We start from the raw sequence: 12426 nt of genomic DNA on the forward strand, positions 1-12426 counted from the left end.
ATCTTAAATCAAAATTTCAGGATTCCAGCTCCATCCGTTCAACTAAATTTAAATTGTACCAAATTTGGTACCATTTAGTACTTTTCGTACACATAAGTATGAATTTCCAAAGCTACCCCCATATCTCAATCGTACACTTCTACGGTAATCCAAATTCCAAATTTCAGGTTTTCAGCTATATCCGTTCACCCAAATCCAAATTGTACCAAATTTAGTACCATTTAGTACTTCTCGTACACATAAGTACGAACTTCCAACATCATTTCCTTATATCAACACCACTTCCCAACCTTGATTCGCATACCAAATATGAAGATTGTAGCTATATCCGCTCAAAATATACAATTGGTACCAAATTTAGTAACTTTTCGTACAGTTATAGGGCGAATTTCCAAAAACCCTTTGGTACATCTTTCTAACTCTCCATCAATGACCTTCATTCCAAATTTCAGAATTCTAGCTTTTCCCGTTTGCCTAATACAAAGGGTACCATATTTAGTACCTTTTAGTACTTTTCGTACCCTTCCAGTTCGAATTTCCAAAAACCCAGCCTTATCTCACCCCTGCACACCAACAGCAACCCACACTCAAAATTTCAAGATTCTAGCTTCAGCCGTTTCGTCTGGGCGATGATCTGTCAGTCACTCAGTCACTCACTCACTCATCACTAAGCTCTTTTATATATATAGATATACATTTAAAATAATATTGTTTTTTATCTTTCCCAGAAAATACTAATTAATTTTAATTATTTTTTTCAGGTCGGTATCATATGTTTATAACCATATTTGTTATGTAAGTAAATCATGTAAGCAGGGGCTATAGTCGGGACGGGAAACCATCAGCAATTCTTTTAGGGAGATACTAAAGCTTTTCGCCACTCTGGTTTTTAATACATTATTGGTACTTGATGTACGTTTGGAAGACATTTTATTATGTGCTAAGTACCGTCAAAATCGAATACTCAATTCGTGAGATATTCCCTCGGCCGCAGGCATAAAAGTTAAAAAAACAGTAAATTGAAATCAATCAATCATCAATCAATCATGGGTCAAACCAAGAAGATGAATTAATTTGTTCTTGTTTCTTCATTTTAATGACAAAATCTGTTGCCGCAGTGAAATAAATTTCCAACTTCTCTTCCTAGGTGACGAGGCCTGTTATTAGGTCATGTCTTTACAAAATAACAGTTTTCAAAAACTGATGAATATAACAAACGTTAACTATACAGATATGTAAATGTAACGAAACAACGCTCGCGTTTGAAAACCGTTGAAGGTTTGCTATTGTATAACAATTATTTCATCGATTGCTGTTTTAACGCTCATTTATTCATCCATGTTATTGTTAAATATTTATTTCACTCATTAAAATGTTAATTAATACAATTTTAAATTATTAGACAGTAAAAAAGATATAAACACCACCTTAATCATTCAATATCAATCGGGTTAGTTTGAAATTAATGTAAATATTGATTTATCTGAACGTATTGGAGAGTAAACACTAAAGCGGGTCTCATTTAAATACAGATAGAAAAATTTCTAGATATTTATAGATATTTATTTATAGAATCACAATGACAGTTTTGTAGTTGTTGCTTGAAATTTTGAAACAACAACAACGACATTATGCTGAATTACTTTAAAAATAATAAGAAATTTATTTATTTTCCTCTTTTTGTTAATCTCATCAGATGTAGAAATAAAAAAATTACTGAGTTCACTCTAATGCATATTAGTTCTTCATTTGCCGACAGCATCCACTCTAATAAACACATTGTCGTTGAGTGAGTAGTGGTGTTAATAAGCTTAAATGATATCTCATTAATCGTTGATTTTCGATTAATGGCTTTTAATTGTTCATTTGGTGGTTTTTCAGTGACGAAAGTAATTTGTCTACATAAATTGTGTAAAATGTCTTTATTAGTATTAAAAGGTAATAACCCCACCCCAAAAACCAGTTATTATTGATGTTGAACACTAGCATATAGTGGTGAGTTAATTTAGTTGAGAACCCAAAGTGTTCAATCAATTTTAAATATTGTGAGGCATTGATTTCCAATTTTGGACAATGGTTGCGAAATATACCCAGCAAAACAATCCTTACTAAATAATAGGTTTTTATAGTAATGCTTGGTAGTCGTAACTACTTACAAAACCCCCAACTAACCCATTATTTTAACAAGGGCATGTCGCACTGATTTACTACTTATTCTATGACCACTAGAATAACTAGTTATTCTGTGGCCACTAGAAGTTTAAAAATAAGGTAAAAAAATCTCTATTTTTAGAACTGTTGAGGTGGAATTTGTTTTCAATTTTAACTTACTACTTACTTAGCTGGCCCATTACAGAACATTTGTTCCATAGGCCGAACTAAGAAGAGATCTCCATTCCTCTCTATTTGTTGCTTTGCACTCTGGAATACCGCGCCTTGTCATCTCATCATCCACTTGTTTGCGCCATCTATTCCTTGGCCTGCCAATTCTGCGTGCACCGCCTGTGGCATGTATTCATACGCCTTTTTAGCGGGTTCATCATCGCTCATTCTTATGATATGGCCTAGCCAACGCAATCGCTGCATCTCGATACGTTTAACAATATTGATGTCGTTGTATAGCAGATACAGCTCGTGGTTCATGCGACGTCGATATTCACCGTCAACGCAGATTGGTCCGTAGATCTTTCGAAGAATTTTTCTCTCAAACACACCAAGCACTGCCATGTCTGCTTGCGCAAGTACCCAGGCTTCGGAGCCATACATCAGCACGGGTAGTATCAGTGTTTTCTAGAGCGTTATTTTTGTTTGACGAGATGTGGCTTTGTTTTTAAACTGCTTACTTAATCCAAAGTAGCATCTGTTGGCCAATACAATTCTTCTGTTTATTTCACAACTGATGTCGTTTGTTGTGTTGACGGAGGTGCCGAGGTAGACGAAGTCTTTTACTACCTCAATATTATAGGAACCAACTTCCACAGTCGGTCCGAGCTCAATGGACGCATTGCGCGTCGACACCATCAACTTGGTCTTCTCACCGTTTACCGCCAGACCCACTTTAGCAGATTCTCCTTCGACCTTTATAAAGGTATCAGTTACTTCTTTTACTGATCGACCCATGATGTCTATATCATCAGCATAAGCAAGTAACATGTGACTATTGGTGTAGATTGTGCCACTTCTTTTGACGTTTGCCTCTCGTATAACCTTTTCTAGCAGGATGTTGAAGAGGTCACACGAAAGGCTGTCTCCTTGTCTGAAACCTCTTTTGGTACCAAACTCTTCGGAGAGGTTCTTTCCTATTTTAACTGAGGACCTCGTGTCAGTTAAAGTCATTTTACAAACCGGATAAGCTTTGCGGGAATACCAAATTCAGACATGGCTTGGAATACCTTTGAGCGCAGCGGACTGTCGAAGGCTGCTTTATAATCGACAAAAAGGTGGTAGGTGTCGATCTGCATCTCTTGGGTCTTCTCCAGGATTTGCCGCAGGGTAAATATCTGGTCAATGGTGGACTTGCCAGGTCTAAAGCCGCATTGGTATGGTCCAATAATCTCGTTTACCATTGGCTTTAGTCGTTCGCACAATATCCCTGACACGATCTTGTAGGCAATAGGGAGTAGACTTATGCCCCTATAGTTAGAGCATACAGTCTTATCTCCCTTCTTGTGGACGGGGCACAAGATACTCAGGTTCCAATCGTCGGGTACTCGTTCTTCCTGCCAGATGGTGCTAACTAGCTGATGAATACACCTTATCAGCGTGTCGCCTCCGGTTTTGAACAGCTCGGCTGGTAAGCCATCGGCCCCTGCTGCCTTATTATTCTTCAGCCGATTTATTGCTGTCTTTACCTCATCTTGGCTGGGCGGTATACATTCAATACCATCTTCTGGGATTGGGACTGTGGTATCTTCGTCGTCTTCGCTGCTATTGGATACCAACAGATTTGAAAAATGTTCTTTCCATATCCTGAGTACACTATCTGTATCAGTTACCAAATTACCTTGCTGGTCTCTACAGGAGGATGTGCCTGTACCAAAGCCATCAGTTTGATGCTTGACTCTTTGGTAGAATTTTCGGACTTCATTCTGGCTCCTGTACATCTCGATTTTTTCACACTCCCGCTTTTCCATCTCTCTCTTTTTCCTGCGGAAAAGACGTTTCTCCTCTCTCCTTTTCTCCCTGTATCTCTCTCGTGCGCTACGCGTTGCTACGGATTGTAAAGTAGCCTTATATGCCGCATTTTTCTCTTCGGTGGCAGCACGACACTCCTCATCATACCATGGATTCCTTGGTGGAGGTCTCTGGTATCCAAGTATGGATTTTGCGGCTGTTTGCATGGAGTGGGCAATGCTTTGCCATTGCGCTGATATGTTATCGGGATGAGGAGGGCTTTGATTAAGCAATTGGGCTAGTTGAGTGGAATATGCTGTGGCTATCTGTTGTGATTGCAGCTTACCGATGTCTAACTTTCGTGTTGTGTCTGTTCGTACTTTGTTTGCTACGTTTAAGCGGGTGCGTACCTTTGCTGCAACAAGGTAGTGGTCCGAATCAATGTTTGCGCCTCGGAACGATCGTACATCCAACACGCTCGATGAATGTCTTCCATCTATCACAACATGATCAATTTGGTTTCTTGTTTTCTGATCTGGAGACAGCCAGGTGCCCTTATGAATATCGAGATGATTAAATCTGGTACTGCTAACTACCATGTTTTTTGCAGCTGCAAAGTCTATCAGTCTCATACCATTGTGTGGAGTATAAAGGGCAGAAATTCGGGACTTTTGGATTTCGTCGCTATAAGCGATATGACGTTATAAACGACGACGTTATAAGCGATTTCGACTGTACTTGATGTACGTTTGGAAGACATTTTATTATATGCTAAGTACCGGCAAAATCGAATACTCAATTCGTGAGATATTCCCTCGGCCGCAGGCATAAAAGTTAAAAAAACAGTAAATTGATATCAATCAATCATCAATCAATCATGGGTCAAACCGAGAAGATGATTTAATTTGTTCTTGTTTCTTCATTTTAATGACAAAATCTGTTGCCGCAGTGAAATAAATTTCCAACTTCTCTTCTTAGGTGACGAGACCTGTTATTAGGTCAGGTATTTACAAAATAACAGTTTTCAAAAACTGATGAATATAACAAACGTTAACTATACAGATATGTAAATGTAACGAAATACCGTTCGCGTTTGAAAACCGTTGACGGTTTGCTATTTTATAACAATCATTTCATCTATCGATGTTTTAACGCTCATTTATTCATCCATGTTATTGTTAAATATTTATTTCACTCATTGAAATGTTAATTAATACAATTTTAAATTATTAGACAGTAAAAAAGATATAAACACCACCTTAATCATTCAATATCAATCGGTGTAGTTTGAAATTAATGTAAATATTGATTTATCTGAACGTATTGGAGCGTAAACACTAATGCGGGTCTCATTTAAATACAGATGGAAATTTTCTAGGTATTTATTTATAGAATCACAATGACAGTTTTGTAGTTGTTGCATAAAATTTTGAAACAACAACAACGACATTATGCTGAATTACTTTAAAAATAATAAGAAATTTATTTATTTTCCTCTTTTTGTTAATCTCATCAGATGTAGAAATAAAAAAATTACTGAGTTCACTCTAATGCATATTAGTTCTTCATTTGCCCACAGTATCCACTCTAATAAACATTGTCGTTGAATGAGTAGTGGTGTTAATAAGCTTAAATGATATCTCATTAATCGTTGATTTTCGATTAATGGCTTTTGATTGTTCATTTGGTGGTTTTTCAGTGACGAAAGTAATTTGTCTACATAAATTGTTTGAAAATGTCTTTATTAGTATTAAAAGGCAATAACCCCACCCCAAAAACCAGTTATTATTGATGTTGAACACTAGCAATTGTATAGTGGTGAGTTACTTTAGTTGAGAACCCAAAGTGTTCAATCAATTTTAAATATTGTGAGGCATTGATTTCCAATTTTGGACAATGGTTGCAAAATATACCCAGCAAAAAAATCCTTACTAAATAATAGGTTTTTATAGTAATGTTTGGTAGTCGTAACTACTTACAACCCCCCCTACTAACCCATATCGCATATCGCACTGAGTTAGTACTTATTCTATGACCACTAGAATAACTAGTTATTCTGTGGCCACTAGAAGTTGAAAAATAAGCTAATAAGTGTGTATTTTTAGAACTGTTGAGGTGGAATTTGTTTTCAATTTCAACTTACTACTTACTTAGCTGGCCCATTACAGAGCATTTGTTCCATAGACTGAACTTAGAAAAGATCTCCTATTCTCTCTGTTTAGTGCTTCGCTTTCGGGAATATCGCGCCTTGTCATCCCTTCATCCACTTGTTTGCGCCATATATTCTTTGACCTGCCAATTCTGCGTGCACCGCCATGCGGCCCGAATTTATACGCCTTTTTAGCGGGGTCATCATCGCTCATTCTTATTATATGGCCTAGCCAACGCAATCGCTGCATATCGATACATTTAACTATATTGATGTCGTTGTATAGCAGATACAGCTCCGTGGTTCATACGACGTATATATTCACCGTCAACGCAGATCGGTCCGTAGATCTTTCGAAGAAATTTCCTCTCAAACGCGCCAAGCACTGCCTTATCTGCTTGCACAAGTACCCAGGCTTCGTAACCATACATCAGCACGGGTAGTATCAGTGTTTTGTAAAGCGAGTTGTGGCTTTGTTTTTAAAGTGCTTACTTAAGCCAAAGTAGCATCTGTTGGCCAATACAATTCTTCTTTTTATTTCACAACTGATGTCGTTTGTTGTGTTTACGGCGGTGCCGAGGTATACGAAGTCTTTTACTACCTCAAAATTATAGGAACCAACTTCAACAGTTGATCCGATCTCAATGGACGCATTGGGCGACGACACCATCAACTTGGTCTTCTCGCCGTTTACCGCCAGACCCACTTTAGCAGATTCTCCTTCGACCTTCATAAAGGTATGGGTTACTTCTTTTACTGACCGTCCCATGATGCCTATATCATCAGCATAAGCAAGTAACTATGGTGTAGATTGTGCCACTTCTTTTGACGTTTGCCTCTCGTATAACCTTTTCTAGCAGGATGTTGAAAAGATCACACGAAAGGCTGTCTCCTTGCCTGAAACCTCTTTTGGTACAAAACTCTTCGGAGAGGTTCTTACCTATTTTAACTGAAGATCTTGTGTCAGTTAGAGTCATATTACAAAGCCGAATAAGCTTTGCGGGGATACCAAATTCAGACATAGCTTGGAATACCTTTGAACGTAGCGGACTTACCAAGGCTGCTTTATAATCGACAAAAAGGTGGTATGTGTCGATCTGCATCTTGCATGGGTCTTCTCCAGGATTTGCCGCAGGGTAAATGTCTGGTCAATGGTGGACTTGCCAGGTCTAAAGCCGCATTGGTATGGTCCAATTATTTCGTTGGCCATGGCCTTTTTGGAGAAGACTTATGCCCCTATAGTTGAAGCATAAAGTCGTATCTACTTTCTTATGGACGGGACACAGGATGCTCAGGTTCCAATCGTCGGGAACGCGTTCTTCCTGCCAATTGGAGCTATCTAGCTGATGCATACACCTTATCAGCGTGTCGCCTCCGGTTTTAAACAGCTCGGCTGGTAGGCCATCAGCTCCTGCTGCCTTTTTTATTCTTGGTTTAAAAACCCCAACTCGTGGAATTTTTTAAGGTCGGGGATTAATAGTCCCAACTCGTGGAATTTTTTGAACTTTGGGGTTTAAAAATTCCAACTCGTGGAATTTTTTAAAGTTGGTGTTTAAAAACCCCAACCCGTGGAATTTTTTGAAGTTGGGGTTTAAAAACCCCAACTCTTGGAATTTTTTGAAGTTTGGGTTTAAAAACCCCAACTCGTGGAATTTTCTGAAGTTGGGGTTTAAAAACTCCAACTCGTGGAATTTTTTAAAGTTGGCGTTTAAAAACCCCAACTCGTGGAATTTTTTGAAGTTGGGGTTTAAAAACCCTAACTCTTGGAATTTTTTAAGGTGGGGTTTAAAAACCCCAGCTCCTGGAATTTTTTGAAGTTGGGGTTTAAAAACCCCAATTCGTGGAATTTTTTACCGTGGGGTTTAAAAACCCTATCTCGTGGAATTTTGTGAAGTTGGGATTTAAAACCCCAACTCTTGGAATTTTTTGAGGTTGGGGTTTAAAAACCCCAAAGCGTGGAGTTTTTTGAAGTTGGGGTTTAAAAACCCCAACTCGTGGAATTTTTAAAAGTTGGAATTTAAAAACCCCAACTCTTGGTTTAAAATATCCCAACTCATGGAATATTTTTAAGCTGGGGTCTAAAAACCCCAACTCGGGGAATTCTTTGAAGTTGGGGTTTAAAAACCCCAACTCGTGGAATTTTTTAGAGTTGGGGTTTAAAAACCCCAATTCGTGTAATTTTTTGAATTTAGGGTTTAAAAACCGCAACTCGAGCAATTTTGTGAAATTAGGGGGGTGACCTCGATATCCCAGCAAAACGGCTGAAATTTGGTATTTAGTCTTTGGTGGGTGTATACAAGTTTTCACCTGAAATTTGTCGGTATAGGTCCACGTCTTCATATAGCCCCCATAGAACGTACACCCCGATTTTCGAAAGCATTTTGAAGATTGTGACCTCAATATCAAACCGAAACGTATGAAATTTGGTATTTAGTCTTCGCTGAGGGAATAGAACTTTCCACTCGTAGATCGGACCCTCCCAATATTTGGTATTTTGAAGATTTTGGCTGCAATATCCCACCAAAATGGGTTAAAGTTTATATTTTGTCTTCGTATAAAACATTTCACCAGAAAATTTTCGGAATAGGCACACGTTTTCGTATAGCCCTCATAGAAGGGTACATCGAATTTTCGGTATTTTGAAAGTTGTAGCCACATTATTCAACCGGTATAACTGAAATTTGGTATTTAGTCTTCGCTAAGGTTACAAAACATTTATAAACGTACATAACTTCCTTTGCAAAAAAACAGACAGCATAGGTCCAAGTTTGGGTATAGCCCCCATATAAGCGTAGCAGTTCGCAAACGAACTGTCCATATATATCCAGGCCTAAGTCTACCCGGTATTGCCCATTTTTATGTATTTCTAGTTTTTGTTTGTCAAATTTTCGAACAGAGATTGCTGTAACATAAAGGGTTATCCCAAGTTGTGCTGGACAAAAAATTCAATTTTCATAACTTTTTCTGAAGAAACTACCAATATTTTTAGGTAAATCTTTTATTGCTATGAAAGAGCACATCTTAAGCTAACTTTGAAATTTTTGTTGTTGAAAAATATTGCACCGTTTTGTGGTAAATGGGTACCTGCGAAACCCATTTTTTGTAAAAGCGTTTTGCGGTGCCAATGCTTGCTCGAAAATGAATGAGCCGATCTCCATATATTTTGGTGCGCGTTTTAGGAACCTAATAATCTTGTCTTTAAGCGAGACAGAAATTTCAAAAATATATTTTAACAAAATTAGTGAACTGTAAAAGTCAACATTAAGATTTTAACGAAAAAAATTAACCGACTTTTGCTTTAAGCTCACCAAAATATACGAAGATCGGTCTATCCATTTTCGAGCTATCGTTGGCACCCACTTCACAAATGGCGTTCTAAGTTTTTATTTCGTTTTACATGAATAAAAATGTAGTTTTGGTAAAATTACAAGGAGTCATCTATTCTTGGGCCATACAGGGACTCTTCTGCCGACGCTGCAGCTTGTAAAATGGAAATTTGGTGTTGCCTTCGCAATATTCTTTCTTCACGAGTGCACTCGGCCGCACGTCTCTCTGGCAGTGCAATTCGTGCTTGGTCGATTTTTTAGCGTATTCGTGTGCGTTTTGCCCACAGATCACTCCGACGAGCTCAAATAAAACAACAATGATTTTGTACCTTAGTTAAAAAGACCAATCGCAATGTAAGCTGCTAAATTTATAAGGAGTGCTCCACTTCAAAGGGTTTTGGGGCAAATTTTCCATATAAGTTGATTGAAGCTTTCGTTGCTATTTTGATTGAAGCCTTCGACACATATTTCGAGTAAAGACTCTTTACTTAGATCGTTGTATATAGGTCTAATAGCATCCAAAACATTTGATGGAAGTGGTCTGTAATCGTGTATGAAAGCCTCTTTTCTTGCCCGAGCCCGTTGATATGAACACCACAAGGAGTCTTCACCGGTTGGACATCTCTCGTGACTTGGATTTGTATCGCTTGAACTGTAATGATCAAATGTCGCCCATATTGCCTCCTGCATATCGTGAATTAAATTCGAATGGCGTCGAATTGCAAGTCCATAGTAGACATTGAGCCTGTCAATCAATTTTCCTGTCAACATTCCTTTGCCTCCAAGCTTTTTGTTACTTTTTACTAAACTTCGAGCCGGGACCCCATACGCTTTTGGACGTGACCGATACACTCCTTCTTTATGACTTCTACCTCGCCATATAGATTCAAATTTAGTAGAATTAATTTCAGGGAATTCCGAACAGGTAGCCATTGAGGTAGATTAAAATTATGCAAAAAGAAGTGGTATAATAAACCAACAAGTAAAAAAGTATCAGTCGGCTTTGCCGACAGAGATATACCCTCAGCCTGTATACACTAGCGGTCATCTGAATAGGTTTGATTTTTTTTCTTTTTATATGTTAAGGTATCTTCTGATGTTTTCGTATTGCAGATCCATACTATTTACTTTTTGAGAGTCCTATACTATGCCAACGGTCGGCGATATCATGCCCCATTGACTTAAATTTGATTTACAATTTTCTACTTTATTGTCATCGAAGCAACATTCTTCCAGACCAATTTTCGAACATTAATGATACATGTGGTCAACTATGGTGGATTTGTGAGCATGATAATACTTAAATTTGTACTGCAAGGATAGTTAAAAATTAAACCTGAGCTAAAATACCAACAATTTTCAATGTCCTTCCTAATTTATCCATCCTAATAATATGGCTAACACTTGGTATTTGCTTTCAGACAATATTCGAAGCTCAGAAGAGATCTAACGAAATCAAAAAGTTATTTAAAGCAGGTTTATAAAACGTTTTTGTTGGAATATTTCTTGATTTTATATGAAAGTTCTTGGTAACTTTTCCATGTTGAGAATTGAACCCACGTTCCTAATAAAGCGGGTCAAATTTCTTGTTCCATTTTACTAAACAAACCCAAAAAATTGCGCAATATTTGCATGGCTAGTACAATTTTTCAATTTTATTTGATTCAAACCTATTCTGATGATCGCAAAAATTGGTCACTTTTTTGTACATTTTTTATTATAATTGGGATATTTTCCGAAAATATGGCAACACCGTCAAGTTTTTTCTTGGGAATGTTGGCATAGTATAGGACTCTCAAAAAGTAAATAGTATGGATCTGCAATACGAAAACATCAGAAGATACCTTAACATATAAATAGAAAAAAATTCAAACCTATTCAGATGACCGCTAGTGTATATTGAAAATTTTTTTTCCCAAAAAACGTATGGGCAGTGAATACAAGTTGCTAAAATAAAAATCAGAGCGATTCGAGGGATGGGCCTAAACTGAACTTTTCCGAAATTTTGTGTGGGAGGTACCCGAAGGAGTGGGACGATTGAGTCTATATTGAAACATTATCTAAGTCTGGTACACATTTTACGATGGGCAAAGCATGGACCAAATCGGTTACTCCCTTCAAGGGTTATCGTGCGCATAAATTTTCCGAACATTTTCGAACTTTTGTGGGGGAGGTACCGGAAGGAGTGGACCGATATAGCCCATCTTCTAACTTAAACTAAGTTTGGGCAAAATATTACGAAAGCCAAAATTTTAACCGAATCGGTTAATCCGTTCGAGAGATATCGTGCGCTCCAGCCAGCAGGACAGACAGACAGACGGACGGACATGGCTAGATCGACTCCAAATTGTCTGAAACACATTTTGTCCAAACATACTTGGGGTCTAAAACCGTTATTTCGATGAGGCACATTTTCATCGTATCAAAGTGTATATACCCTCATTAGCCTAAAGGCTGAGGGTATAATAAAGTACGCCACACAACTTTGAAAGGTCATATCTCAGCCAACTTTGCTCCGATCGACTTGATTTTTTTTTTGCGGCACACTCTGTTCTTCAAAATAAGCCAGGTAGGTATAACCCCTTAAATACCGCTTTAAAAATTAGATTTCACAAGATGAGGGTTTTTCCATATGGTTATTGAGTTTGTAGTAGTGGGCAATTGATAACTGACTGACTGTGCGCTTAAAGAGGGCATTGGTATGAAGTTAAGAAAGCTGGACTCATAATTATTTTCACAACGATATACATACGATTCCCATGTTATCTTGAAAACGTTTCATGAAAGATTTTTCTCCATTAAAACTCCTAAACGAACATTTTCAGCTGATTTAATTCG

At 37.8% G+C, this 12426-nt stretch overlaps 1 protein-coding gene across 5 annotated transcripts in view; it reads left to right on the plus strand.

Annotated features, from left to right (window-relative positions):
• Positions 1 to 12426, plus strand: part of LOC141389381 (uncharacterized) — a 540923-nt gene that overhangs the window by 107344 nt on the left and 421153 nt on the right. The window lies entirely within an intron of this gene.

The sequence above is a fragment of the Musca autumnalis genome, unplaced genomic scaffold (assembly GCF_047663935.1).
Source record: "Musca autumnalis isolate F117 unplaced genomic scaffold, ASM4766393v1 scaffold_1, whole genome shotgun sequence".
In the NCBI taxonomy this organism is placed as follows: domain Eukaryota; kingdom Metazoa; phylum Arthropoda; class Insecta; order Diptera; family Muscidae; genus Musca; species Musca autumnalis.